Below are 24,266 nucleotides of genomic sequence, written 5' to 3'. Positions count from 1 at the left end.
AACGTATATTTCAAATAATATACTTCCGTTGCATACTGTATTGCCTCCCATGTTTTGCCATTACTTCGGTGTATATGTGTTTGTGTGTGTGTGTGTGCATTTTAGCCCCGTTAGATTTTGCAGCGTTGTTGGCCGTATGCCTCTTCAGCGTTGTAGCATTAAGATGTCTTCCAGTAATTAGCATTTAATTTCATAAAAGTAGCGTTGTTATTGTTATTGTTACCTTTGCAGCAGCTTTGCACAGGATCTTACTTGTTCACTTAGTGAAATCATACTATTCTCTGTTGCTATAAGAATATGTGTCTTTTATTATTATTATTCGTTTGCACTGTATTTTATAAAATTATTCCTTCCGATAAAATACGCCAACACGAATACGAGAAAAAAAATTTTCAATGAAAATTATTTTCTGAACAACTCCAACAATAGTTTTTGTTTTTTGTTTTATATATCCTTTAGTTTAGCGATTTCATGCTTAGTTTATTACATGTTCCGTTTCAGAGAGTTTTACTTTTTTATGAAACTTAAAAAATTTAAAAATATTTATTTAGAGGGTGTAGTATTCTCGGTATTTAACATCTTACTGCATTCTCATGCATTCCTAAAAGTAAAAGAGAGACTGCACATTTTTTTTTCTGCAAATATATATACTTTCTTTTCAGTATTTTTTTATATCTTGTTTTGTACGATCTGTATTGGTCGACAAGAGATACAATTCTTCACGGGACACAAAACTTTATATTAATTTTGACATCAATAAATCTGCATGGTCTCTGCTCTGCTTTACAAAAGCATCAATATTCAATAGGACGCTAAATATCAACAATAGTACATCTACAATATATATATATATATATATATATATATATATATATATATAATATATATATATATATATATATATATATATATATATATATATATATATATATATATATATATATATATATATATATATATATATATATATATATATATATATATATATAAAATGTTGTGTATAAACTATTGTTGATATGTAGCGTCCTACTAAATACTGATGCTTTTGTAAAGCAGAGACTATGCAGATACATTGACGTCAAAATTAATATTAAGTTTTGTTTCCCGTGAAGAATTTCATCTCTTGTCGACCGATATAGATCGTACACAAGATATAAAAGGAATACTGAGAAGAAACTAGAATTCTCTTTGTAACCTTACCCTTTTTTCACACGAGGCCAGCTGTGCTTTCATCTCAGGCTCTCGTGATATTTCTTTTTGTTTTCTGAAATAATCAAGTCTGCGAGTAAACTTTCGTCTGTCCCTGAGGGGGAGAGAAGCTCGATGGAGCTGAATTCAGATAGTAAAGGGGGCTTCGTGATAGCCTTAAGACAGCAAGGCATGGTGGTATTTTTTTTTGCAGAATATAAAAATTGGGGTTGGAGGCTTTAATATATATTATGATCGTTTGTAAGAATTCGTGGGTTGCTTAATCGTGGATAAAAGGATTTACAGTGGTTCCAGTAAAACTGTACACGAATTTTACATTATATATATATATATATATATATATATATATATATATATATATATATAATATATATATATGTATATATACATATATATATATATATATATATATATATAATATATATATATGTATATATATATATATATATATATACATATATATATATTTATATATATATATATATATATATCTATATATATTATATATATATATATAAGATGCACGTGACTTCATGATGTAAGCAAGAAAAATAATATGCAGAAATTCGTAGCCCAGTGGCAACGACAATGTCTTATTAACGGACGAAGCGCTCGCCTACGAATTTCTGCCTATCATTATTTTCCCTTATCGTATTGTATATATATATATATATATATATATATATATATATATATATATATATATATATATATATATATATATGTATAGTATATATATGTTTGTGTGTGCGTATGCCGTAAATGCTTAAATGAATTTTAGAACTCCTCCATCTTGTAATGGGTTATGTTCTACCATCTGTTCCCTAACTGACGTAGATATGAACCTCCAATTGGGAAACAGAATTCCATTATGAAGCTCCGTTGAGTTTTGAGGGTTGTAGTGTAAAGTGAATCCGCAAGATATTAGGATAAGGAGATCATTAGGACGATTTTGCTATAGTACATTTTTAAACTGAATATGTAGTGATTACTTATTGTTTATCTGTTTTCAAAGATCGCTCACATTTACGAGATGAATAAACAATTGAGCAGACCAATACTTATTTCCCAAAATTTGATGCATTAAGAAGTGTATTTGGTCGACAGACACTATGGCAGACCTTACCCCAAATATAGCGGATTAAGAGGCGTATTTAAATAATTGATGATTATATCCGACCGTATCCAAAATATAATGCATTAAGAAGTACTTGTCCAGTAGACCTTTCTATCAGATCTTATCCTATGATTAATGCTTTAATGGCGTATTTGTTTGATAGACAGTTATATCCGACCTTATCCAAAATACAATTCATTAAGAAGGGTATTAGGTCACTACATAGGTTTATCAGACATTTTCCAAAGTAGAATGCCTTAAGAAGAATATTTGCTGAATAAACAACTATACCAGACCTTATTCAAAATATTACGCATTAAGAAGCGTATATTTTCACTAGTTGATTATATTTCAATAGATGTCCTTTATTCCTCACACCGTTGGACTGTGGAACAGTCTCCCTGGGGATGTCGTGCATTGCTACCCATAATACTATTCTCCTTGCATTTTAATACATTTTTATCTGATTGTTAGTTTTTTCATTTATTATTTTTTCCCCTTTATTATTAAGTGGGATCTCTTTCTTTCTGTATTCCCCTTTGCCTCCTCTCACTTCTTCCTAATGAAGACCTAAATATTCTTTGAAAGTTTGAATTTCAAGTCAGTGGCCCTTGTGGGCTCGTTCCATATCAGTAGGTTTCATCTTCTGAATAATAATAATAATAATAATAATAATAATAATAATAATAATAATAATAATAATAATAATAATAATAATAATAATAATAATATCCAAAATATAGTGCATTAAGAGGAGCATTTGGTTAATTGCTTAAACCTTTTAAAAGCTTAAAAGCGAGAGTCCAAGTAACGTAAAAGCGTTTTAGAGAGGAATAACAACTCAAGGTAGTTAGAAGATGGAGAAAGTGAAACAACACATTACTCTAGAGAGAGAGACGGTGGCCATAAAAGAGTTACAAATCATACCTGGAAGAGGATGGCTAAGTAAGAGTTACAAATTATTCTCGTGAAAGGATGGCCAGATAGGGTTTACAAATAATTCACGAGGTTGAATGTTTGGAACGGGCGGTCATATTATTCTCGGGAGAGGGTAGTCTGGCGGGTGCTATAAACTTGACCTAACATAGGAGGATTCTATTTAGGCGTTATACATATACATGATGCCCCAGAAAAGATGGTCTGATAGTAGTTACACGTTTTACTTAAATAACTGTATTTAAGACTTGGTGACCTGAGAGGGACTTCAAGATATACTTTAGTAAGGACTGCTAGTTTTATATTGTGACTGAGGCCTGAGATACAATAGCGAAGCAGAACTTGGACATTATATAGGCTGGGAGATTTTTCGTGTAGCCTAACCAGTCATACGTAAGAGATAACTAAGAAAATTGAGTCACAAATTATACCTGGCTTGTGAGTTTCAGATGAAATTTCCAGAAATGAAAAATTTCAGAAAGTAGTCACAAATTATGAGTGAGAGAGAAATTATAGGAGAGAAGTTGTTAACAAATTACGTAGTTCACTGGTCGGTCGTAGATTTCGAAATCCTTTTTTTGAAATTATGGAGACTGCTGATTAAAATGGAAACCTTGAAATTTACTTATAAAACCAATGAGACATTCATTTTATTGTAGCAATTATTACAAAGAACATAAAAACATAGTTTCTTAGTTCATTACATAAAGGATGGTGGGTAACAAGGATTTGTGAATATAACAGATAGGCAAATATGAGTTTATTGTATAAGTTTTAATTTTGAGTAAAGATATAATAATAATGATAATAATAAATAACAAAAATGATAATAACGAGATGAAGAAGAAGAAAACACTAATGATGATAACTTGCTAAGAAGAAAATGAATGATAACAAGAGAACCGTAAATAGTGATGAAAATACGAAGAAGCTGCGTATTGATTTAAACCAATGCACTTAGGACCAGAGGCAGCTGAAACCAAGCAACAGAGATCGTGCTTGAGAACTTAGAGTATACTGAAGGCGTGGCACTCGGTACAGCTCTGTACGTTGGCTCTGTGTATCTGTTTCCTAATATATTCAGCAGAAACCGTAGTAGATCTCACGCTGCACAAGTCCTGATATATATATATCCTGTGGTCCACAAATGTTGTTGAAGCTGATATCCGTTGACTGACAAATTCCTCATGAAATACAGTACGTTAAGAAGCACTACTTTTATTTTATTGGTAGATGCTCTTACATGCTAATTCCAGTAGAGGTCGTGATGTCCTTTAGGGTAATAGTTTTAAATGAATTATCCTTCGGAACTAATGCAATAAAACCGTAAACGATATTCGATTTAAGTGAATGAGAATTTACAATGTAATTTTATTCTCTGGTCAGAAGTTGTGATGAAGGTGAACTTAAGATTCCTCCTGGCAAATAAAAAGAAATATTCCCCTTTTTTTCATTCACTATAAGGGTATGTTTCGGATGTTACGGGAATATGAAGTTAAAGTCTAGGTGACTTAGTTTGTGAACAAAATTGCTTTATATCACTATATCTTGAAATCAGAAGTTAGTAAATGTCATATATTCATAAGAAATACGATCGGTGTCTCTCGGGAACTTCTCAGAAGAGAATACAGATCACCTACGTCTTTTTTTCATAAATATTTATTTTCTTTGCGTGAACCTTTGTAATTAATCAAAATACCAGAATCCTATAAAGCAGAAAAGTAATACAAACGTCCCAGACACCATTGAAAATAACCAGACTTTTTTTTTTCTTTTTTCTTTTCTTTTTACCGAACATCACTGAAAGTAACCAGACTTTTTTATATATATATCTTTATTGTTTCCTTTACAGAAGAGAACACTGAAAGTAACCAGATTTTTAAAATCTGTTCATAATTTATTTCTAGCCGAACATAACACTGAAAGTAACCAGACAATTTTTACCGTTATAATTTCATATATATATATAAATATTATTTATATATATTATATAATATATATCATATATATATAATATTACTTGAAGTGTGTTTGTGGATCTCTCTCTCTCTCTCTCTTCTCTCTCTCTCTCTCTCTCTCCTAAGTTGTTTTGGTGCTCGACCGGGGAGTCTGCCAGTGTAATGCATCAAAGACATGTCTCGTAAAGTCTCGTAAATTCTCGTCCTTAGCAGCATTTTGGTTAAAAGCCGGTTACGAAGGTGACAGTGGGCAGCCCTTGAAGGAAGTGGGAGGGTTCATATCCTGCGTAGGATATTGCCAAATTTATTCGTTGGTTTTTGGAGCATTTTATTTAATTTCATTGAAATTTTATTCAATGACAGAGTGTGTCATTGAAATTATTATCTTCTGTGGACATTTATGGAAATCTATGATTAATTACGCATGATCATAGTAACCCAAGTGAAAGATGTAAAATGAATGTAATTTATAATTATTATTTATTTATTTATTTTGTTTACTTATTTATTAAATTTTTTGGTCTATATAGTCCTTCAATTCCACTGGGGGGTATTTACATTTTATTATTATTATTATTATTATTATTATTATTATTATTATTATTATTATTATTATTGCTTATTATTATTATTTATTATTATTATTATTATTATTATTATTATTATTCAGAAAATGAACCCTATCCAAATGGTAGAAGCTTAAAAGGACCCTTGACTTGAAATTCAAGCTTCCAAAGAATATGGTGCTCATTAGAAAGAATTAACCTCTTTCTAGTGAACACCATATTCTTAGGACGCTTGAATTTCAAGTCAGTGGCGATTGTGGGCTGTTCTGAACAACAACAACAACAACAACAACAGCAATGTGCCATCAAATCAAATGACCATACAAAGTAAATGAAATAATAATACGAAATAAAAAAAAATATCAGTTAATTAAAATGAAAAATATAGATTAACAGCTTAATGTCAGTATATTATTAAAGTAGATGTTATTTCGTGAACAGTGTGATGTTTCACTTTGTTGGAGCAATACAAATCTCTGCACTAACAACGCAGCCAAAAAGTATCTGAATTAAAAGGTGTGAGACAAATACAAAGATTTAGAAGAAACCGGTTGGAAGCAATTGCCTTCGCATTAGAATAACAGAAGGAACTGGAAATTCTTTGAAAGGAATTGAGGATATTGACAGTAAAAAAGACAAAAACATTTTATCAGACTTAAACTCGACCGAGACCTTTCTTGCAAGATGCCAAAACCAGGACAAAAGATTCCCGCAGAGACTGGGCTGGGAGTAAAAGGGCGCAGGAATTAGGAGGAAGCTGCTGGAGACTCTCTCTCTCTCTCTCTCTCTCTCTCTCTTCTCTCTCTCTCTCTCTCTCTCTCTCATTCCAAATGGTTACTTCAGCGTGCGTATTATTTTTATGAAATTAGGTTCGATTTTAATGGCAATTCTTTTTACTATTATACTCAACCAGCAAATATAGCTCCTTTTTTTTTTTTTTTTTTTTTTTTTTTTTTTTTTAATAAAATTTCGCTAAAAAGCTGCCCTGAAGTATACGACACTTTACATATGTAAGACATTTGCTTCAGCGTGCGTATTTTTTTTTTCTTATGTAATTTGGTTCGATTTTATTGGCAGTTTTTTCCTTTACTATTATGCTCAACCAGCAAATTTATTCTGCTTTTTTTTTTTTTCAATAAGACTTCGCCTAAAAAGCTGCCCCGAGGTATACGATACTTTGCATATGTACGACATTAATGTGTCAATTATAGATAGTTCGCTTTTGTCGTCACAAAGACAAACCTTCATCCATAAACCCAAACCTGAACTTGCTGTCAGTGACACGGCATAATTCCCATTCACAAACTTGTAATAGAAACCCTTACCTAGGAGTTTGCGAGCCGAAAGTTAAGAGTTTTCTTTAAATAGTTCTGAATCACTTGGAGTTCTGTGTCCGAAACTGTAAAGCATTTGAAGATTATAAACGTTGTCCTTATCTATTGGAAAATGGGAACATACTACTTTTTCTATGTCCGAGATGTCATGCCTCCTATGAAACGGCAGTTGGCAATGTCATTGTCGGTTTCGAACTGAAATAGTGGTCAGCCATGCCTGATTGCTTTATACATTAGAATTTGGAATTTTTTAAATGTAGAAGGATAATCCATTCAGATTCTGATATTTTGGTTGTAGCTTTTATACTTTTTAAAGGTTGTCAGGTGGCCATATACTATAGTAGATTCACATCAACCACGCATTTGATGTCTAGCCCAGTCCCTTACGACGGTCCTGATTGGCTGTTCACATGGGTTGGATCTATGTTCCACCTCTCCTGAGGGGTACGTCTTTCAAAAGTACCCCCTCAGGAGAGGTGGAACATACATCCTGCCTTTGTGAACTCTCGAGAGAGATTGAGAGTTTTGAGCCCTGTGATTGGCTTATCAACAGCCAATCAGGAGCGTCGTAAGGGACTGGCCTAGACATCAAATGCATGGTTGATGGGAATCTACTGTAGTCTGTGTAATAAAACCTCGAACGTAGGAAAAGTCCTCATCATGAATAAAAAGAAATCTAGTTCACTCAGGCCTAGTAATATTATCCCAAACATCCCGTTGTTTGTCGTGATTCAGCAATGCCCTGTATACTGAATGATTGGTAATAAGGTGACTCTTGAGAGAAGTAGCTTCAAAGAAATCGTTATTCAATAATTTATTGTTGGATATAATGCACACGACAGCATGGAAATTCCAGTTAATTACGTCTTGCTAACCAACCACACCCCCCCCCCCCCCACCTTCTGAAGTGTATTATAATAAATGTAGCTTATAAAATGTCTAATGTGTTATTTCCAGTCCTGGTGCTTCTGTTAAGGTATTAGTCGTATTAGGCAATAGCTGGCGTAGCTATTATAATATATTTAATATATTACATCGTTTCATTATATTTACATCCTCTGAGCTACCAGAGAATGTTATTCAAGGAGCAGTTGCTATAGTATGACTTTATTCAAGTTGTTTAAGAAATGAGACTTTTAACTTCGTGGTCGGGACAATTTGCTGTGCAAATGAGGAACTTGTATATTTGGGTTGATATATATATATATATATATATATTATATATAATATTATTATATTATATATATATAATAGATAGATAGATAGATAGACAGATAGATATTAAAGATAGATAGATAGATAGATAAAGATAGATAGATAGATAGATAGGAGTTATATATATAGATAGATAGAAGACAGCATTAAACGTAAGTTACTTGATTCCTACTGCGACGTTTCGAGACCAGTGTCTCATCATCCAGGTATATATATATATATATATATATATATAGATATATATATATATATATATATATATATATATATATATATATATATATATAAAATATGTATGCGTGTGTGTGTGTTTTCACTAACCATCATGCCAATGAGTACGTCATTATATGCAGTTTTTCATGGCATCTTGAGGTATATTCTGAGTACGAGGTCCTTCCTGCGAAACTCGTCACTATTAACAACATCGAAACGGCTTTGTAGCGGAGATTCTACAAAAGCGTTATCCTTAAGTACAACTGGATAATCCCTAGGGGTTGGGGGGGTTGCAATAAAAAAAAAACTCCCTTTCGAACCGCGAAACAAAAAAAAAAAATAAAAAAAAATAAAAAGAACACCCTTAACACTCCCGCTCTCCAGTAACTTATGCTACCTCCTTCCTCCACCAATCTCTCTCCAACCCTCCTAACATTACTCCTCTCCCAACAGCCCTTCGCGCCCCCCCCCCCCCAAACCACTGCTTTTCCCAACCTCTCCCTACTCTCTCGCTTGCTGAACTATTAAATAGAATGTGAAACAGTTCATTGAAGACAGAAAGCGCCTTGGGCCCCTTCTCTCACCACAAAACCCTCCGTCTGTTCTCAATCTCCTGCTTCCTCTCTCTCTCTCTTCCTCTCCCCAATGTCATCTCCTCTCTTCTCTCTCCCTCATCTCTCATCTCTCTCTCTCTACCTCTTCCAGTTCGAGTCATCTCTCTCTCACTATTCATTTAATTTTTTTTGTACAAACTAATTCTCTCTCTCTCTCTCTCTCTCTCTCTCTCTCTCTCTCTCTCTCCAGTCGATTCATTTGTGTTCAAACCCTCTCAGTCTCTCTCACACATATACATCCTATTCATGTCAGTCATTTTTTGTTCAAACTTTCTCTCTCTCTCTCTCTCTCTCTCTCTCTCTCTCTCTCGCATCCTATTCAGTTGAGTCATTTTTGTGTTTCAAACTCTCTCTCTCTCTCTCTCTCTCTCTCTCTCTCTCTCTCTCTCTCTCTCTCTCTCTCTCTCACACACACATCCTATTCATATGAGTCATTTTTGTGTTTCTATCGCAAAGCCACTTGCAATATTATTAAGACAAAGTGTAGATACAGGCAAGATATATGATGAGCACAAATTAGCGTATATTACCCCTACTTTCAAAAGTGGATCAAGACTAGAGGCAAGTAATTATAGGCCTGTGAGTCTAACATCACATATAATGAAAGTGTATGAAAGGTGGTAATGAAGAAAAATATTATGAAACATTTAATAAAAAATAATTTGTTTAATAAAGGACAACATGGTTTCGTACCCGGAAAAAGAAAATACACAAACCCAACTGTTAGTCCACCGTGAAAACATATTCAAAAATATGAAAAGCGGAATGAAACAGATGTGGTTTATTTAGACTTTGCAAAAGCTTTTGATAAAGTAGACCATAATATATTAGCGAAGAAAATTAGAAAACACAATATCGTGGATAAAGTAGGAAGATGGTTAAAAGAATTTTTACACAACAGAAAACAGATAGTTATTGCAAACGACGAGAAATCGGATGAAGCCAAGGTAATATCCGGTGTGCCGCAAGGTACGGTGTTAGGGGGGGCTGCAATACTGTTTGTTATTATGATTGAAGACAATAGACAATAATGTTAAGGATTCGGTAGTGAGTAGTTTCGCAGATGACACAAGAATAAGTAGAGAAATTACTTGTGATGAGATAGGAACGCTCTACAAAGGGACCTTAACAAAAGTATATGATTGGGCAGAGGTAAATAGGATGGTATTTAACTCTGATAAATTTGAATCAATAAATTATGGAGACAGAGAAAGAAGCTATATGCATATAAGGGACCTAATAATGAGACCATCACAAATAAGGAAGCAGTTAAAGACCTTGGTGTGATGATGAATAGGAACATGTTATGCAATGATCAAATAGCAACTCTGTTGGCAAAATGTAAAGCAAAAATGGGAAGTTGTTACGGCACGTCAAAACAAGAAAAGCTGAACACATGATTATGCTTTATAAACAAAATATGTTCGTAGTCCACTTGATATTGCAATATGATATGGTACCCACACTATCAAAAGGATATTGCACAAATAGAGAGTGTACAAAGTCCTTTACAGCTAGAATAGAAGAAGTTAAGGACCTAGACTACTGGGAAAGACTACAATTCTTAAAATTATATAGTCTGGAAAGGAGAAGAGAACGCTACATGATAATTCAGGCATGGAAACAGATAGAAGGAATAGCAGAAAATATCATGGAACTAAAAATATCAGAAAGAGCAAGCAGGAGGTAGATTAATAGTGCCCAAAAATATACCAGGAAAAAATAAGGAAAGCACACAGGACATTAATCCACTACGCACCAGCATCGATAATGCAGCGTCTATTCAATGCGTTGCCAGCTCATCTGAGGAATATCATCGGAGTGAGCGTAGATGTGTTTAAGAATAATCTCGACAAATATCTAAACTGCATCCCAGACCATCCAAGATTGGAAGATGCAAAATATACCGGAAGATGTACTAGCAACTCTCTGGTAGACATTAGAGGTGCCTCACACTGAGGGACCTGGGCAACCCGAACAAGATGTAAGGTCTGTAAGGTAAGGTCTCTCTCTCTCTCTCTCTCTCTCTCTCTCTCTCTCTCTCTCCCTCTTCGAGAAAGGTGGTCCCAGAAAAAGAAGCGGCAGCAGCTTTGATGATTGCGGCTTTCGAACGATTTCAATGGGGTATCATAGCTTGTTCCTTAGGAAAGAGTGAAAATAAAATAAGACAAAAAGATGAAAGGAAGAAGACGACGAGGAGGAGGAGGAGATCACAGCTTCAGGGAAAAGCCATTCGTTCGGCTGATGAGCGCCCGACGTCTTCGAGAAGGAAGAGGAAGTTGGTTCAGTGACCAAGTCAATAATAAGAAAATAAATAAATAAGAAAATAAAAATAAAATATCTTACATAATGGTTCAACAGAGATGTGGGGGCATTTCTTTTCTAACTACGCTGAGATTCTTTTCAGACGAGGTTTGGGGGTCTGACGGCTGGAATTTGTTGTTTATGTAACACAATACACACACACACACACACACACACATATATATAATATATATATATTATATATATATTATGTGTGTTTGTGGGTGGGGTGTGTGTGTTGTGTGTATATATCATATATATATATATATATATATATATTATATATTATATATATATATATATATATATATAAATATTCTATAATATATATATATTGTGTGCGTGTTGTTTGTGTGTGTGTGTGTTTGTATATATATATATATATATAGTCAATATATATATAATATATATATCCTATATATGTATATATATATATATATTATATATATATCCTATATATATATATATATATATATATATTATATACCACCACATACATATATATCTACTGACCGAGTCATTTACGTTCGAGTTCACTAACTTTTTTTCAAAATTTGATCCTCAATACTGCATTGGGTTTTACAAAGATGGCAACACGAAGACCACATTATTCAAATCCCTAGGTCAGCTTTCCATGGAAAAAAAAAATTATTTACGTCCATTTTGAATGTCATCTCTCATATTATCGAGAGTTAAAAATGTTGGTGGGAAGGGGGGGGACATTTCCAAGCCACGAACCATACGTTTTGGCAAATGAATATCAAGGGAGCCATGTGATCGTAATTTTTAAAAAACTCTCTCTCTCTCTCTCGATCTATCTCCTTCTAACTCAAAAAAAAATCTCTCTTCTCCTTCTCTCTCTCGTCTCTCTCTCTCTCTCTCTCTCTCTATCTCTCTCTCCGCTCTCTCTCCGCTGTGACAGGACTCGCCAGTGGAAAGGTTGTGGGAAGCTATTTGCTTAATTACTTGTCGGACGGATCGCGTTTTTTTTTTTTTTTTTTTTTTTTTTTTTTTTTTTTTTTTTTTTTTTTTTTTTTTTTTTTTTTCACTATTTCACTATTGGGGGGGGGGGGGGGGGGGGGTGGGGGGGGGGGGGGGGGGGGGCGTTCCACCATCCGACCTGTGCGCGTATGATCTGCTCATTCCTGCTACCTCTTTTAGAAGAATTGTTTTGGCCGAGTTGCGATACGGCCAGACATCAGAATGATTGGATGTGAACGCACTGAGATCGCCACGCATACACTCACAACACACATACACACACACATGTAGCGCCTCAGAGGCGTGGTCGGTATGGTCCTGGCCTGCCACCTCGGTGGCCGCGGGTTCGATTCTCGGGCATTCCATTGAGGGGTGAGAGATGTGTATTTCTGGTGATAGGAGTTCACTCTCGACGTGGTTCGGGAGTCACGTAAAGCCGTTGCTTGAGTTGCTGAATAAACCACTGGTTCCATGCAGCGTAAAAACACACATACTTACATATATGACGTATACAGTTAGTTGCATTGGCTTTGGAATTGCAACTTTGATCCAGCATAAAATTATATATATAACCCAATTAAGCTAATATACTTCGATATTGATGCTGTTTTTTTTTTTATTTATTTATTTTGTTTTTTTTTATTATTTTTTGGGGGGTCACAAACGTCTGTCCTTAATTGCCATGATTTTGTTGTCAATGCTGCAATAGAAACATTTTGCTCTACTATTGATAATTGGACTCGTGCATGGGTGTATGACTGGATTCTTCAGAGTGAATGGAAATAAAACTCGTAATTACATATTTGTAATAGTATGCCTTTCATAATATGCAATTACACCTTATCAAAAGCAGGTTCGTAACAAACTATCAGATGCGTGATGTTTATGTTGCAAGTATTATTATTTTTATTGCTAACATAGTGGTCATTATTCCTGGTAAATTCCTTTGAGTTAAGAAATTATTATTATTATTATTATTATTATTATTATTATTATTATTATTATTATTGCTGTTGTTGTACATATTAGATTGTCTTTGTTTTTTGCGCCATATATATTCAAAATTAATCACTAAATTACCAAGTAAAAAGTGCGTCGAAGTTATTCGGCGCAATCGAGTTTTCTGTACATGGTATAATCAAGACCATCGAAAATAGATATATCTTTCTCGCTGTAATGCGATATGAGTCGCGGCCCATGAAACTTTAACCACAGCCCGGTGGTGGCTTGCCAGACGCACGATTATGGCTAACTTTAACCTCAAATAAAATCAATATTTCTGAGGCTAGAGGGCTGCAATTTGTTATGTATGATGATTGCAGGGTGGATGATCAAAATATTAGTTTGTAGCCCTGTAGCGTCAGTAGTTTTCAAGATCCGAGGGGGGGACGGAAAGCAAGTGCGGACGGACAGACAAAGCCGACGCATTATTTTTCTTTTCAGAAAATTAAACATGCATATTACGAATATTTCCCATAAAGGAACGATGCGTCAAGTGAATGACTCATAACCTTGATAGAACGGGAGGCGCGTGTAATGATTACAGTTATGAGGCCGGATTTTGTCGGACAAGTAACTGTAAAATAACTGGTAGTGCTTTTAGCAAGCCACGAAGGGTCATCAACAAGTGTCTAAGTAAAAAAAAGTACGAAAAAAACGAAAAAAAAAGAAAAAAATCAAATATTCCCCCCCTTACGAGACGTCCTCCGGAATCGCCGGAGGTAGCCATTTTGTCTTGCGTGACGATAGCCTAGTTTTAGAACTGTGGTAGATCAATCTTGGAGACTGTACAGACAGAAAAAAAAGCAATAAATAAATCGGCCGTTATGAAGTTATATCTGTATTTCAAGAGCGGCTCTCAGACAGGAATAAATGTAAATATGCCTTCTTTGTTTGTATGATGTTTTTACGTTGCATGGAACCAGTGGTTATTCAGCAACGGAACAATCTGCTTTACATGACTTCCGAACCACGTCGAGAGTGAACCTCTATCACCAGAAATACGCATCCCTCACTCCTCAATGGAATGCCCGAGAATCGAACTCGCTAAATATGCTTTGAAATTGCTATTGTACGAGGCCGATCTTTACCAATATCTCATTATATCTAAGCGATACCGTGATCTATCGCAAGACTGAATCACGTAAATGTAACTTGCAAGATGTGACGGTAGGTTTAAACATTCTACGGTGATGTAACACCAAATTTAATTAGGTCGTGAGCCAGTGTACGAGTCTACGGCACGATTCTGTCATATTTAACTGTATCTCAAACTAGGCCCAACGTCCCTATTTTAGAGCAATAAGTGACCTTGTGCATAGGATATGACATCAATGGACACCACGGGCTGAATAATAGCACAGTCGAATGCGCCAGTAACGTTTGCGTTCAATAGCCCGTGCAAATATATGCAGCGTCAGTGTCGCATGTAAAACGATATCTCTCTCTCTCTCTCTCTCTCTCTCTCTCTCTCTCTCTCTCTCTCTCTCTCTCTCTCTCATCTCCGAAAGCTATTCTGTTTGATGCTTAAGCAAATAGGAGGACCTGCATGCCAGCCCTCACCTTCCTGTTAACACAGGATGAAATATTAAAATAACTCGAATCCCTGACAGCCCTTCAAATATTATAAGGTCTCATTAGTTTTCATATCATTCCGAACTCAGATGGAAAGTCCCTTTTCGATGTTTGCCTCCGGTGCGAGGAGGTTCTTCGTGTTCAAATAAAGACAAGTCTCCATTTATTGTTTCTGTCCTTTTTCAATTCAATTCAATTCACTCTTAGAGTATATATATATATATAAGATTTACGAATTTGCGAAACTTTCTTTGCACATGACTTAGTTTCATAACGGAGTCTTGTATTGATTTAAAAGCTATCAAGTAACTTTAGATTCCAAGTAATTCCCGTCCGTTCGCGTTCAAATAAAAGACAATTCTCCATTTATTGTCTCTCCTTTTTCAGTTCAACTTTAGAATTATGTATGTTTTTTTTTCGAATAAGCGTAACTATATTAACTCGTCTTTAAAAAATTACCAAAATAATTATATATTCCTGTAAATTCTCGTGTGTGAGTTTCAGACAGCAGTTATTATGTACTTTTTCGGTTACTTTTAGAATGTGAATTAATATAACGTTCGAAACTATTTTCTCACGTGACTTCCAGTTTTTATCACAGTTTTATCAAAGTTTTTATCACATGCTTACAGTTTTAATCACATAACTGACAGTTTTTATTAAATGACTTAAGTTTTATCAGTTTACGTCACATGAATACAGTTTTATCATAGTTTTACGTAAAATGACTTGCGGTTTTATCACATGACTTATATTTTATCACATTTTTTGTCATATCACAGTTTTTGTCACATGTCAGATTTTATCGATTTTACCACATGACAGTTTTGAGAGATTTTATCAGTTTTTTTATCATATGGCATAGTTTTTATCTGTTTATATCACGGCATTGATCACAGTTTTTGTCACAGTTTTATCGAAGTTTTTATCATGACTTAGTTTTATCATATGATTTACAGTTTTATCACATGACTTATATCTTATTTTGGCTAGACTATTTTATCACATGATTTGTAGTTGATAACGGTGCATAAACCATCAGATATGTAAGATTCCCATTAATTCCCATTTGCGAGTTTTACTTGCCCGTTATTATTCTTCATCAGTTTGGATTTTATGTCAAAAAGGACTAAACGAAGCCCTACCATAGAGTGACGAGCAGTTCTCCAGTTTCCATTTCAAGAACCTCTCATATTCAATGTTTGATCACGTTGTAATAACACTCCTCTCTCTCTCTCTCTCTCTCTCTCTCTCTCTCTCTCTCTCTCTCTCTCTCTCTCTCTCTGACTGGAGGAAAAACAATTCTCTCATTTTGAAGCATAAAAATGAACTCCCGTCTCATTAGAAGGAAGTCTCTCTCTCTCTCTCTCTCTCTCTCTCTCTCTCTCTCTCTCTCTCTCTCTCTCTCTCTCTATATATATATATATATATATATATATATATATATATATATATATATATATATATATATATATATATATATATATTAAATTTTGAAAAAATATAGGGAGCTATTTCTGATCTGATTACAAGGAAAACGGTAACCCCCCCCAATCTCTCTCTCTCTCCGTCTCTCTCTCTCTCTCCTCTCTTCTCTCTATCATTCACTGACCTAGTATGAAATATCAACACGAACGCCAAATTTGCTGTAATCAAATGGCACGGTCAATAATCAGATAAGAGTTTTTTTTTTTTAATTTCCAAAAAACATTTGCCTTTTGGGGCAAGCAATATGCAGTTGAACGTCATTGCCATCAGAACTAATCTCAAACTGATAAAAAAAACTTCCGAAAGCTTTGCATTGATGGATTTGTTAGGAAGTTATAATTATTTTCGTCCCATCATTAAAATCAGGCCGGCCTTTCATAGCGGAGTTACAAAACATACGAACTCCTATTTTGATATTCCATTCGCAATTTATGGACAGATATTTGTACGGCTGGAACCTACTACATATTACAGTCCACATTTTTGTTGTGTGTATTTTTTTTCATTTGCTTGCGTGCTTGCATCAGCAGTTCTGGCAATATTTTTTAACGTTTTTTAAGTAGCTTGCGATGGCTATTTCCACATTATATGCATATGATTTTCTTTCCATTTACACCCACCTAGACGAGCTCTCAATTAAAGTTACACAGACTCACACACACACACACACACACCACACACCTACACCTACACACTATATGTATGTATGTATGTATATATATATATATATATATATATATATATATATATATATATATATATATATATATATACATACATAGACCAAATTGTTGACCCGACTTAGATGATAGGGTAGGTTACAAACCCGTATATCCACTTCCCTTTGGAACTAATTTGGTAACCGCTTGCCCGATCTAGATAAATTTGGCACATGGCCATCATATGACCCAATTTAGATAAAAGGGTAGGTATCAAAACCGTACCCCCGTTTACCATTTAAGGATACGGCCTTTTTTTTTTTTTTTTTTTTGTGTATTATTTCTTTTGATTCTATTTTGCTTTTATCTTCATCTGTGTGCGCTCATATTCCTCTGCAGTGATTTTTGCATTGTACAGCAAATGCTTTGTTTACATGCCGTAGCTTGACCCTAGTCTTCCTTTTTACCCTACAGGTGAAAACCATAAATGTTATGCTAAGGTTATTGTATATTATATAATGAACAATAATTTTTTTTAATTCCATACCGCCCACAGATCTTCAGTGGTTTTCTCTCCCCTCACTGAAAAAATGGTAGTGAGGGGAAATAGCTTTTTAAGCTAAATTATATTTGCTTATTACTTACTTCATGTTTTTTGGTCATTCTAAATACCCCGATACCTCGGGTGAGGTTCAGATTTGAATAGAATTAAATAATGAGTCTGAAACCCATCTGAGTGTTCCTTCGTGTGCGCACGAGAGAGAGAGAGAGAGAGAGAGAGAGAGAGAGAGAGAGAGAGAGAGAGAGAGAGAGAGAGAGAAAGAAATCTTTGATATGACATTTCTTATGACTTAACTAATTCACGCCAGGAGACACTTACATTAAACAAGAAATATCGCATGCATGTTACCGTTTCATCGGATATTTTAAGCAATATTCAGTCCAATATAAGCTTAAAAACTATTTTAAACCTTAAAAGCTCTTGAAAATATTTTAAAATTACTCATAAGTACATTTTAGTAAAATATCATCAATTCATACGAAATGGCAATACCGTCTCCAGCTTTAAAAAGGGGCGAGACGTTTAAACTCCCTTGAATCAAATAGCTCAGTTCAGTTTGAATGAATACCTTTACATTTTTCCCGCAGAACGAAAGGTTTAAATCCTCCTCCTCCTCCTCCTCCTCCTCCTCCTCCTGCCATTCAATTGCGTAGGTCAGCGAGCACCTGGCTCTTCTGTACCCCACCAGGGCATTTAAATCGCTTCTGGGGTTCACTTTAACAGGGTTCTTGATTAGCGGGAGTTTAAATGCCTCTTTATAGGGAAAACTGCTATCTTAGGTCGACGGGATTTCGTTATTCATTTTTTATTTACTCTAAGATGCTAAGTATCTCCTTTCGTCTCTTATGTTATTATTTTTAAGCACATTATTGTGAAATGTATTTGTAATTACATTAAAATATATTTTCCTAGACAATGCGTCAAAGTTATTACACAACTGCAGTGAGTATACTATACTGCCCACTATCGGTAGACTGAGTTAATTTGGAAAAATTAATGTTTGTTTTCCATTTTTTAGCGTTCAGGTTTTTATGAATACTTACGAAGAGCATGTACAATATAACTTCGCATCCTGTACTCTCGTTAGCATAAGTGTCGGGCCGAGTAACGTGACTGTAATTGCAGCTGCAATTGGGAAAATTTTTCGTATGTCTCCTTTGAATCCTTTTGTCATGTAAAGTGTGTGTTCAGTCACTGAAAATGCTTTTTTCTCTCCTTTGATTTATAATTCTGTCCCGGATTCATTGCTTTAAATAAACGTGTTAATCAAAACCACACCATGTCTTAGTTCGTTTCTAAGGTGAATGATCGACAGCCATTCTGAGTTTCCCCAGGCAGCACCACGTTGGTTAGCTAGTATTATTTATTTATATCATATATATCTATATATATATATATATATATATATATTATATATATATATATATATATATATATATATCTTTTCTTTCTTGTGATTTATAATTCTGTCTCGTATTCATTGCTTTAAATAAATAAAGTCACGCCACGTGTTAGTCCCTTTCTGAGGTAAATGATCGAATGCCATTCAGAGTTTCACCGGGCAGCGCCAGGTTGGTTAGTTAGTATTAAGTATGTAATATAATTATAATATATATATATATATATATATATATATATATGTATATCTATATATACATATACATACATACATACATACATACATACATACATACATACATACATACATACGTATACCACGTTTATTCATGGACAGCTGAATGAGACGAACCACACACAGTTAAAATATTCAGAGCATCAACCTCTCCTGATACCTACCGAGAAAATACCACTGTCCCACCTCCGCTAATCTTCTCCTCTCCCCTTTCAATCCAAAACGTTCCAATTATGTAAACATCACAGACCTATCTTTCCATTACCTTTCCTGGATGATAAACCCACTTCAAAAGTCTCTTGATTCGCCAGAGTGTTATGACAGGACGATCAAACAGCGACGACAAGAGCTATTTCAACGACAACTGCAGAATTGCACATCACTCCTCTGTACGCCTATGGTAATATTTTTAGTTCAGTATTTTTTTCAGTCCAAAACTCCATCACCCTTTCAGCCATTCATTCTCCACATATGCTGTACAAACTTTTCAGCTGAACATAATCTGCTTTTTCTCTCTCTCTGCCGTTTACATTCAACATCGACACTTCACTTCTATAAAGGGATTCGGGTTAATAATCCCTTTCTAATTTTTCAAGTTTTGCTTTGATAGTTACTCCAGTTCTCCTCCAAACTTTTTATGGGAATTCCACTCTCTCCTTTGGTTGGACTATCCCGTGTACACACTTTTATCTCATCTGCCTGACTCCATCCGTTATTTCCATTCTTCATGCAAATATTTCACATTTTTTTTTTACCAGTCTCAACAACTTCTCTTCACTTCCATCACTGTATCATCTGAAACATATAATCGGGTCTGCACTCCATTCAGCCATTTATTTTATTCAGATTTTATGCACCTATGTCTCATTAATCCATCATAACATTTCCTTATTTTAGGACTTACATTATATATATCTATCTATCTATCTATCTATCTATCTATCTATCTATCTCTCTATCTATCTATATATATATGCTCACGCATACATACACATTTATATGTGTGTGTGTGTGTGTTTAATTAGCAAGAAAAATATAACACCCCATTTTAAACTCTACGAGGCTTTGACCCTAAGTAGGCTAAAAACATTATCAAACGAATTAATTCACTTTTTTTGTGCCGCAAAATAAAAATCGTTGCTTATCCTTCCACAATCAGTTAATTTTTAGACATTTTTTTATACATAAAACAAGTAAACAGTTGGCCGTTTGGCTAATGCTAATATGAAATATGAAAGAATAACACTAACGCACCGGTACCATTGCCCAAAACGGCCGGCGGAAGTTTCTGAAAAGTATTAACCCTGTCGCCATAAACGTAAGTATAAACAGGGCAAAAGTGCTAACAGTATGGAGGGTGGTTTGCGCGGCGCCATGTTTTGCTTAATTGAATTTATTTGCGTCCCTGTGCCTTATATATCTGTATATATGTAGTATGTATGAATATTATATAAATATAATTATATAATTATAATATATAATAATTATATATATAAATATATATATATTATATATATAATATATATATTATATATATATATATATTCAGAGGACCTCATTATTACGGAAGATTCTAAAGAGGATTTTCTTTATTTCCAAGGTTTCAAAGGTGCGTGCGTGTGCGTATGTGTTATAGAGAGAGAGAGAGAGAGAGAGAGAGAGAGAGAGAGAGAGAGAGAGAGAGAGAATCCACTGTACTTTGGACGCTGTGGACAGGAGAGCCACTTGCACAGACAAACGTATTTTTCAGTGTTGAAACCTTTCTCTCTTTTTCTAAATGCACATTTGAAAATCATCCTGGAGAGAGAGAGAGAGAGAGAGAGAGAGAGAGAGAGAGAGAGAGAGAGAGAGAGAGAGAGAGATCATAAAGCGAACGTGAGGTAAAAAAAAAAAACCATGGAAAATTTTCCACGTTGGAAAGGTAAGCCATAAAAGAACTTTTCGGAATGCCACAAAGGGATTTGGTTAGAGAGGAAGATGGGAATATGAGAGAAAAAAGAAAAAAAAAGAATGAAAGCCAAAGGGGGAAAGAGATGAGTAAAAATATGATCATAAGAGAGGTTACGTAAAACGGGAAATGACTTAGAAAGGGAAAGAAGCGAAAGCGGTGCCAATGGAACAAAGATTGATCTGAAAGGAAACGGTTAAGATATTACCAGAAAATGGGCTCCCTTGACTTAATGGGGAGGAAAAAGGAATTAACTACTGCTTCGTGAGGGAGGGACTGATTAGGGAAGAGCTCAGCTTGAAAAAAAAGAGCCTTTGTGAGAGAGAGAGAGAGAGAGAGAGAGAGAGAGAGAATGCAGATGGAGAGAGAGAGAGAGAGAGAGAGATGAGTAAGTCAAATGTGAAAAAGCCTTTGCAAAAGAGAGAGAGAGAGAGAGAGAGAGAGAGAGAGCTGGAATAACTCAAGTGGGAAAAAGCCTTCGCAAAAAGAGAGAGAGAGAGAGAGAGAGAGAGAGAGAGAGAGAGAGAGAGAGCTGAATAACTCAAATGCGAAAAAGCCTTCGCAAAAGAGAGAGAGCCTCTACTTTGTAAGAGAGGAGAGGAGAGAGAGAGAGGAGAGAGAAGAGAGAGAGAAGAGGAGAGAGCTTGAATAACTCAACTGTGGAAATTCCCTTTGCAAAGAGAGAGAAAGAAGAAAAGGACTTTGCTTTGTGAGTAAAGAGAGAGAGGAGAGAGGAGGAGAGAGCGAGAATAGAGAAGAAATGGAAAAAGAGAGAGATAGAGGAGAGTCCTCTTTAATGGAAAAGCCTAGAGAGAGAGAGAGAGAAAGAGGAGAGGATATGAAGTAACTGAAATTTGAAAAAGCTTTCGAAAAGGAGAGAAAAGGAGAGAGCCTCTGACCTTTGTAAAGAGAGAGAGAGAGAGAGAGAGAGAGAGAGAGAGAGAGAGAGAAAAGAAAGAGAGAGAGAGAAAGAAGAGAAGAAGAGAGAAAGGGAAAAAGGAAAAGAGAGAGCGAGAGAGAGATGGATAAGAGAGAGAGAGAGAGAGAGATGAATAACTCTGCTGTAAAAAAGCTTTTATCTTTGTGTGTCAACTGTAAATGAGCCTATGTAATATAGATAATATAGATGGAGATAGATGAATAACTAACCTGCAAAAAAGGCCTTTTTGAGAGAGAGAAAACTAATGATAACTCATTTGTCAAAAACTATTGTAAGAGAGAGACACTGATGAATAACTCAGCTGTAAAACCACCGAAGCAATAACGGCAAGAGAGAGAGAGAGAGAGAGAGAGAGAGAGAGAGAGAGAGAGAGAGAGAGAGAGAATTTCCCTGGTCGTTTCGGACAAAAGAAATAAGCGGAAAATGAAAAATGAAAAGAAAAACGGTTAAAAGAAACGGGAATGGAAGAGAGGGAATTAGCGGTAATCAGCTGATTTGAGTGATTTGCGACCGGAGATCTCTTAGGAATGAATGGCAGATGATGTAGAATTAGATAGTAAATTAAAACCAAATGCGGAGATGATTATCGTAATGACCATGAGTACGTGAGATGAGAAGAGAATTTAGCCTACTCATTGTACACATGTGTATATAAGTGTACATAGTACACATATATATATTCATTGTACACGTATTTCTCTGCATGTGTGCAGGGACTATATATGTGTATAATACACATATATGTTTCAACTATATATATATATATAATATATAATATATATATATATATATATATATATATATATATTATAGTATATTATATGAATACAATGTATAACATCTTCATTGTGCACCCACATATGCATAATTGCATAATTAATATTCATTGTACACGTATGTATGTATAAGTGTAGCTTGAATCTATGTATATACATATTCAGTGAATATAATTGTACACTTGTGTATATATAAGTGTACGATACATATATAAGGTGCATTGTGTAATTACATATATTCATTGTAAACTATATATACCAAAGTGTACAGTGAATATTCATTGCACACGTATGTATAGATATCTCCATTAAATCCTAGTCTTGAATATAGCTCAGATGATAAAGTTTGTGTAAATTGTACGTGGGGTAAGGCTGTAGTATAATTTATGATATGGCCACCGTTGTACAAATATGCACGTATCGATATTGTACAAATATGCACGTATCACCATTGTACAAATAGGTACGTATTCGCAAGTAATACTGCCCGTGTCGCAAATAATATTCCCTACGTGCAAACTAAATTTTCATGTGTAGAATTTTCGACAACCTCCCCCCCCCCCCCCCCCCCCCCCCCCCCCCCCCCCCCCCCCCCCCCCCCCCCCCCCCCCCCCCCCCCGCCCCCCCCCCACCCCCCCCCCCCCCCTCCCTCCGTCCAAAGTTTTTCTCCCTACGGCCACCCTTCTTGTGCAACTATTTTCATTCCTTTCACTATACCTCCGTTCATATTCCATTTCTTTCATCTTATTTTCCACTCTCTCCTGACAGTTGTGTCACAGTGCAATTGCTTTGAGGTTTTCCTCCTATTACACCTTTCAAACTATTTTATTTTTTACTACCAATTCCCCGTTTCAGCGCTGAAGGACCCCGTAGGTCCCAGCGCTTGGCCTTTGGCATAAACTCTATATTCTCAGAGGTTCGTAAATTCTATATTCTATCTGACTATCAAGTTATTTGCTATAGAAATTCCTTGTACAGTTGCAAGAAAAAAAAAATGAAGGAATAGAGAAAAATAATCCACGCTATAGAAGAGTACTATTTGGGATAGGTCAAAAAGGCACGAAAAACAAGTAAGAAGTATTTGAAGAGAAGAAGAAGAAGAAGAAGAAGAAGAAGAAGAAAAGAGGAGTAGGAGGAGGAGGAGAGAGAGAAGAGGAGGAGGAGAAGAAAAATAGGAGGAGGAGGAGAAGGAAAAGGAGAGGAAGAAGAAGTGGAGGAGAAGAAAATGAAAAGTAGGAG

The 24,266-nt window shown here is 35.1% G+C and overlaps 1 protein-coding gene across 1 annotated transcript in view; it reads left to right on the top strand.

Moving 5' to 3' along the window:
* LOC135196484 (roundabout homolog 1-like) overlaps nt 1-24,266 on the top strand; it is a 695,873-nt gene that overhangs the window by 318,741 nt on the left and 352,866 nt on the right.

This window comes from Macrobrachium nipponense, chromosome 17 (assembly GCF_015104395.2).
Source record: "Macrobrachium nipponense isolate FS-2020 chromosome 17, ASM1510439v2, whole genome shotgun sequence".
Lineage (NCBI taxonomy): Eukaryota > Metazoa > Arthropoda > Malacostraca > Decapoda > Palaemonidae > Macrobrachium > Macrobrachium nipponense.
This window is presented reverse-complemented; position numbering and strand designations above follow the sequence as displayed.